Raw genomic sequence first — 7,691 nt, 5'->3', positions numbered from 1 at the left:
ACAGTCCAATAACACAGCATAGACATAAGATCACAGTCATAACACCAGCATAAACATACAACACATCCAATAACACAGCATAAACAATGAACACAGTCCAATAACACCAGCATAAACACGTAACACATCCAATAACACCAGCATAAACACGTAACATCAAGAACACCAGCATAAACATCAACAGTCCAATAACACCAGCATAAAACACGTAAACAGTCCAATAACACCAGCATAAACACGTAACACAGTCCAATAACCACCAGCATAAACCGTAAACAGTCCAATAACACCAGCATAAACATCACACAGTCCAATAAAACACCAGCACATAAAACCACACAACACGCCCAAAAACACCAGCATAAACACGTAACAGTTCCAATAACACAGCATAAACATGCAACACAGTCCAATAAACACCAGCATTAAACACGTAAACACAGTCCAATAACACCAGCATAAACACGTAACACAGTCCAATAACACCAGCATAAAACGTAACACAGTCCAATAAACCAGCATAAACACGTAACACAGTCCAATAACACCAGCATAAACACGCAACAGTCCAATAACACCAGCATAAACACGTAACATCCAATAACACCAGCAGAAAACACGTAACAGTCCAATAACACCAGCATAACACGTAACACAGTCCAATAACACCAGCATAAACAGTAACACAGTCCAATACACAGTAAACATAACACAGTCATAACCAGCTAAACACGTAACACAGTCCAATAAAACACCAGCATAAAACATAACACAGTCCAATAACACCAGCATAAACACTAACACAGTCCAATACACCCAGCATAAACACGTAACACAGTCCAATAACACCAGCATAAAACAGTAACAACAGTCCAATAACACCAGCATAAAACACGTAACACTCCAATAACACCAGCATAAACATGCAACACATCCAATAACACCAGCATAAACACGTAAACAGTCCAATAACACCAGCATAAAACAGTAAACCACAGTCCAATAACACCAGCATAAACACGAAACAGTCCAATAACACCAGCATAAACACGTAACACAGTCCAATAACACCAGCATAAACACGTAACCAACAGTCCAATAACACCGCAGATAAACACGTCAACACAGTCCAATAACACCAGCATAAACATGTAACACAGTCCAATAACACCAGCATAAACACGTAACAGTCCATTAACAACCAGCATAAACACTAACAGTCAAACAGCATAGACAGTAACAACACAGTCCAATAACACCAGCATAAACACGTAACACAGTCCAATACAACCAGCATAAACACGTAACACTCCAATAACACCAGCATAAACACGTAACACAGTCCAATAACACCAGCATAAACACGTACACAGTCCAATAACACCAGCATAAACAGTAACACATTCCAATAACACCAGCATAAACACGAACACATCCAATAACACCAGCATAAACACGTAACACATTCCAATAACACCAGCATAAACACGTAAACACAGTCCAATAACACCAGCATAAACACGTAACACAGTCCAATAACACCAGCATAAACACGTAACACAGTCCAATAACACCAGCATAAACACGTAAACAGTCCAATAACACCAGCATAAACACTAACAGTCCAAAACACCAGCATAAACACGTAAACACATTCCAATAACACCAGCATAAACACGTAACATCCAATAACACCAGCATAAACACGTAACAGTCCAATAACACCAGCATAAACACGTAACAGTCCAATAACACCAGCATAAACACGTAACACATCCAATAACACCACATAAACACGTAACACATTCCAATAACACCAGCCTAACACGTAACACAGTCCAATAACACCAGCATAAACACGTAACACAGTCCAATAACACCAGCATTAAAAACACGTAACAGTCCAATAACACCAGCATAAACACGTAACACACTCCAATAACACCAGCATAAACACGTAACACATCCAATAACACCAGCCTAACACGTAACACAGTCCAATAACACCAGCATAAACACGTAACACAGTCCAATAACACCAGCATAAACACGTAACACAGTCCAATAACACCAGCATAAACACGTAACATCCAATAACACCAGCTAAACACGTAACACATCCAATAAACACAGCATAAACACGTAACACAGTCCAATAACACCAGCATAAACACGTAACACAGTCCAATAACACCAGCATAAACACGTAACACAGTCCAATAACACCAGCATAAACACGTACAGTCCCAATACACCAGCATAAACACGTAACAGTCCAATAACACCAGCAAACACGTAAACAGTCCAATACACCACATAAACATACACATCCAAAAACACCAGCATAAACACGTAACACAGTCCAATAACAACCAGCATAAACACGTAACAGTCCAATAACACCAGCATAAAACAGTAACACAGTCCAAAACACCAGCATAAACACGTAACACATTCCAATAACACAGCATAAACACGTAACACATCCAATAACACCAGCATAAAACACGTACACAGTCCAATAACACCAGCATAAACAACGTAACACATTCCAATAACACCAGCATAAACACGTAACACAGTCCAATAACACCAGCATAAACACGTAACACAGTCCAATAACACCAGATAAACACGTAACACCAATAACACCAGCATAAACACGTAACAGTCCAATAACACCAGCATAAACAACGTAACACATTCCAATAACACCAGCATAAACACGCCAACACAGTCCAATAACACCAGCATAAACATCAACACAGTCCAACAACCAGCATAAACACGTAACAGTCCAATAACACAGCATAAAACATGAAACAGTCCAATAACACCAGCATAAACACAGTAAACAGTCCATAACACCAGCATAAACACGTAACAGTCCAATAACACCAGCATAAACACGTAACACAGTCCAATAACACCAGCATAAACACGTAACACTCCAAAACACCAGCATGAACACGTAACAGTCCAATAACACCAGCATAAACACGTAACACAGTCCAATAACACCAGCATAAACACGTAACATCCATAACACAGCATAAACAGTAAATCCAATAACACCAGCATAAACACGTAACACAGTCCAATAACACCAGCATAAACAGTAAACACAGTCCAATAACACCAGCATAAACATGTAACACATCCAATAACACCAGCATAAACACGTAACAGTCCAATAACACCAGCAAGACAGTAAGATACATGTTTATGCTGGTGTTATTGGACTGTTACGTGTTTATGCTGGTGTTATTGGACTGTTACGTGTTTATGCTGGTGTTATTGGACTGTGTTACGTGTTCATGCTGGTGTTATTGGACTGTGTTACGTGTTTATGTTGGTTTTATTGGAATGTGTTGCGTGTTTATGCTGGTGTTATTGGACTGTGCTGTTACGTGTTTATGCTGGTGTTTTTGGACTGTGCTGTTACGTGTTTATGCTGGTGTTATTGGACTGTTCTTGTTACCGTCTTTCGGGCTCCTGACCTATTTCATGTGGTCTTTTTACGCTGATCTTAACTTTTTTTTTGTACATAAATGTCTCCGCCATCATTCCTAGTACTGAAAACATCTTCTGGACATCAGAACAGCGATCATTAACCTCCATCTGGATCAACATTTCTACTTCAACGAGTAGGCAGCTCTGGATGTTGTGCTTCCTCCGGACCAGGCCCAAGGAGAGGCAGGCGGCATCCTGACGAGACTACGGTGGAGAGCAAATAGACCACCGTTGCCCTCAGTTCTATTGGCGAACGTGCAGTCACTGGAAAACAAACTGGATGAGCTCCGTTCAAGGCTATGCTATCAACGGGACCTGAAAATGTTTAATATTTGGTGTTTCTCAGTTTCTCCGAGTCGTGGCTGAACGAGAACATGGATAATATACATCTTGCTGGTTGTTCTATGCATCGTCAAGACCGGACGGCTGACTCGGGTAAGACGAAGGGCGTAGCGGTGTGTCTCTTTGTTAACAACAGCCGGTGCGCAATCTGTAATGTTAAGGAAGTCTCGAGTTTTTGCTTACCTGAATTAAAGTACGTCATGATAAGCTGCAGCCCATACTATTTACCAAGAGAGTTTTCATCTATATTTTTAGTTGCTGCCTATTTACCACCACAAACCGATGCTGGCACTAACATGCTGTCCAGACCGGACACGTYGCGTGCGCGAGCGTCGCAAAATAAATTTAGAAATCCATGTTATTCAATTATTGCACCCACACTGCTTGCGCGCGCCAAAGAGCGTCTGCGACACCAAGGGCTAAAATAGATGTCGTTCCTATTTCTCATGCAGATCGCGCTGCAAGTCCTGCCTCTCCCATCTCCTCATTGGTTTATAGAAGCAGGTACCCACGTGCCATCTCCTCATTGGTTTATAGAAGCAGGTACCCACGTGCCATCTCCTCATTGGTTATACCCACGTGGTGATAGAAAGACGAACTGTTTTGCCGGTAGTAGTGGTAATACAATGAAAGTTTGGATGCGATCACCATATAATTTAAACAATGAAAAAGCCTGGAAGGAGGAGAGATGACTAGAAACGATTCGGGTGGCCGTTTTATGTGTGGATTAATTGTCGGAGTAGAGATCCTTGTGCATTTCAGGTAAAATAACAACTCTGTCACGCCCTGACCGTAGATTGCTTTGTATGTTTCTATTTTTAGTTTGGTCAGGGTGTGATGTGGGTGGGTATTCTATGTTGTAGGTCTAGGTTTTCTGTTTCTGTSTGTTTGGCCTGGTGTGTTTCCCAATCAGAGGCAGCTGTCTATCGTTGTCTCTGATTGGGAGCCATATTTAGGTAGCCTGTTTTCCCACTTTTGTTTGTGGGTGGTTGTTTCCTGTTTAGTGTTTTGTTTCACCTTTCAGGACTGTTCGTTTGTCGTTTTTGTTGTTTGTCACGTGTTTTCGTATTTTATTAAAAAATATGACCACTTACCACGCTGCACCTTGGTCCTCCTCTCCTTCTCCAGATGACAATCGTTACAAACTCAATGTTTATATCCCAGGACAAATTAGCTAGCAACAGCAAGCTAGCTAAATAGGACAAATTAACGTTAGCTAGCAAGTGCAAGCTAACTAGCTAAATTACCATACATGTTTAATGCTTTTCGACCTGTCCCCAAATTAATGTCATTGGTTCAGAGTTTGTTTTGATATTTTAACCTGCGTGTCGTGATCGCGTTTGGTGTGGGGGGGCAAAATACATTTATGCACGATAGCGCACGATGGCCCACGCGCGCAGCCGGTTTGGGCAAGGTGTAAGACTGCACTCAACGAGCTGTATAGGGCCATAAGCAAAAAATAAAATGCACATCCAGAGGTGGCGTTTCTCGTGGCCGGGGATTTTAATGCAGGGAAACTGAAATCCATTTTACCTCATTTCTACCAGCATGTCAGCTGTGCAACTAAAGGCGACAGAACTCTATATCACTTTTACGCCACAAAAACACATACAAGCCCCCCCTTGCCCTCCCTTTGGCAAATCAGACCATAACCTCCTGCTTACAAGCAAAAACTCAAACAGGAAGTACCAGTGACACCCTCAATACAGAAGTGTTCCTACGACGCAGGTGCTAAGTTACATGACTATTTTTCTAGCACAGACTGGAATGTGTTTTGGGATTCATATGATAACATTGAGGAGTTTACCACATCAGTCACCAGCTTCCTTATAATTGCATCGACAACGTCGTCCCCACAGTGATCGTACGCACATACCCCAACTAGATGCCATGGTTTACAGACAACATCCGCACTGAGCTAAAGGCTAGAGATGCCGCTTTCAAGGAGAAATCCCGCTACGACCTCAGACGAGCCATCAAATAGGCAAAGCATCAATACAGGACTAAGGTCGAATCCTGCTACGCCGGCTCTGACACTTGACGGATGTGGCATGGCTTGCAAACTATCAAGGATTATAAAGGGAAACCAAGCCGCGTGTTGCCCAATGTCGCAAGTCTACCAGACATGCTAAATGCCTTTTATGCTCGCTTCGAGGCAAGGAACACTGAACCATGCATGAGAGCACCAGCTGTTCCAGACAACTGTGTGATTTCACTTTCTGTAGCCGAGGTGATTTAAGACTTTTCAACCTACCCCGACCCGGTCTGTACCAACTTGTTTCAAGCAGACCACCATAGTCCCTGTACCCAAGAACGCCAAAGCCTAATTGACTATTAACCCCAGCACTCACATCTATAGCCATGAAATGCTTTGAAAGCCTGGTCACCCTGGACCCACTGCAGTTTCCATACCGCCCCAACAGATCCACAGATGAGGCAATTTCTATTGCACTCCAAAATGCCCTCACCCACCTGGAAAAAAGTAATACCTATGTAAGAATGCTGTTCATTGACTACACCTCAGCATTCAACAACATAGTCCCCTGCAAGCACATCACCAAGCTCAGGATCCTGGGACTGAACACCTCCCTCTGAAACTGGATCCTGGACTTACTGACGGGCCGCCCCTAGGCAGCAAAAACACATCCACCACGCTGACCGTCAACACTGGGGCCCCCCCTGTACTCCCTGTTCACTCACGACTGTGTGTCCATGCACGACTCCAACACCATCATCAAGTCCTTGCTGACAAGGCATTGGTGGTAGGACTGATCACAGAGGATGATGAGGCAGCCTATAGGGAGGAGGTCAGAGACCTGGCCGTGTGGTGCCAGGACAACAACTTCTCCCTCAACGTCAGCAAGACAAAGGAGCTGATCGTGGACTACAGGAAACAGACGGCCGAGCTCAACCCATCCACATCGACATGGCTGTATTGGAGCTGGTCCAGAGCTTCAAGTTTCTCTGTGTCCACATCACGTAGGAATTATCATGCCCCACACACACCCACACAGTTATGAAGAGGGAACTACAGCGCCTCTTCCCCCTCAGGAGGCTGAAAAGATTTGGCACGGGCCCTCAGATCCTCACAGCTGCATCATTGAGAGCATCTTGACTGGCTGCGTCAGCGCTTGGTATGGCAACTGCAAGGCACCCGACCGCAAGGCGCTACAGAGGATAGTGTGTACGGCCCAGTACATCACTGGGGCCGAGCTCCCTGCCATCCAGGACCTCTATACCAGACGGTGTCAGAGGAAGGCCCAAAWAATTGTCAAAGACTCCAACCACCCAAGCCATAGACTGTTCTCTCTGCTAGCCCACAGCAAGAAGTACCAATACACCAAGTCTGGAACCATCAGGACCCTGAAAAGCTTCTACTACCAAGCCATAAGACTGCTAAACAAGACTGCTAAATAGTTAGTAAAACAGACACCCGGACTACCTGCATTGACCCTTTTTTGCACTAACTCTCTTGCACTGACTCTATTCACACACACTGGACTCTACCCACACATATTTACACTGACAACCCAACACACACACACACACACTTTTTTGCACTAACTCTCCTGTACTGACACTATGCACACACACTGGACTCTAACCACACAGCCATACACACACATATAACACGCACACACATSCATACTGGCGCCACTCACACACACACAGACTTTCACACACCACATATGCTGCTACTGTCTATTATCTATCCTGTTGCGTAGTCACGTTACAGTTGAAGTCGGAAGTTTACATATACCTTAGCCAAATGCATTTAAACTCAGTTTTTCACAATTCCTGACATTTAATCCTAGTAAAAATTCCCTGTCTTAGGG

Source organism: Salvelinus sp. IW2-2015, unplaced genomic scaffold (assembly GCF_002910315.2).
Source record: "Salvelinus sp. IW2-2015 unplaced genomic scaffold, ASM291031v2 Un_scaffold2069, whole genome shotgun sequence".
NCBI lineage: Eukaryota > Metazoa > Chordata > Actinopteri > Salmoniformes > Salmonidae > Salvelinus > Salvelinus sp. IW2-2015.
The sequence above is the reverse complement of the archived record's forward strand: the minus strand, read 5'-3'. Positions refer to the sequence as shown.